Raw genomic sequence first — 345 nt, forward strand, 5'->3', positions numbered from 1 at the left:
TCACATTTACTCCTTGTACCCCCCCAACCCTGTTGTCACCCAGCACCACACAGGTCACCCCAAAGCCCCTGCAAGTGGCACCAGCAGCGACACTCCCAGACCCCTTTGTGCACCACAGGCACCACAATTTCCCTGGTACATCGTGTTGCCCTCCAGCCCCCACAGCTGGAAGGTTTCATGCTCCCCAGCAGCACTGCTTTTACAGAAGCACTTCGGCCAAGAACCTGGCCCGCCCTACTCCTCCCAACCTCACCAGAGCCAGCCCAGCTGAGCCCATGGCTTAACAAGGCTGTGCTCACCCACTGAAATGGGGCTGGTTCCCACTGAAATGGGGCTGGTTCCCAC

The sequence above is a fragment of the Corapipo altera genome, unplaced genomic scaffold (assembly GCF_003945725.1).
Source record: "Corapipo altera isolate COAL_440 unplaced genomic scaffold, ASM394572v1 64, whole genome shotgun sequence".
In the NCBI taxonomy this organism is placed as follows: Eukaryota; Metazoa; Chordata; class Aves; order Passeriformes; family Pipridae; genus Corapipo; species Corapipo altera.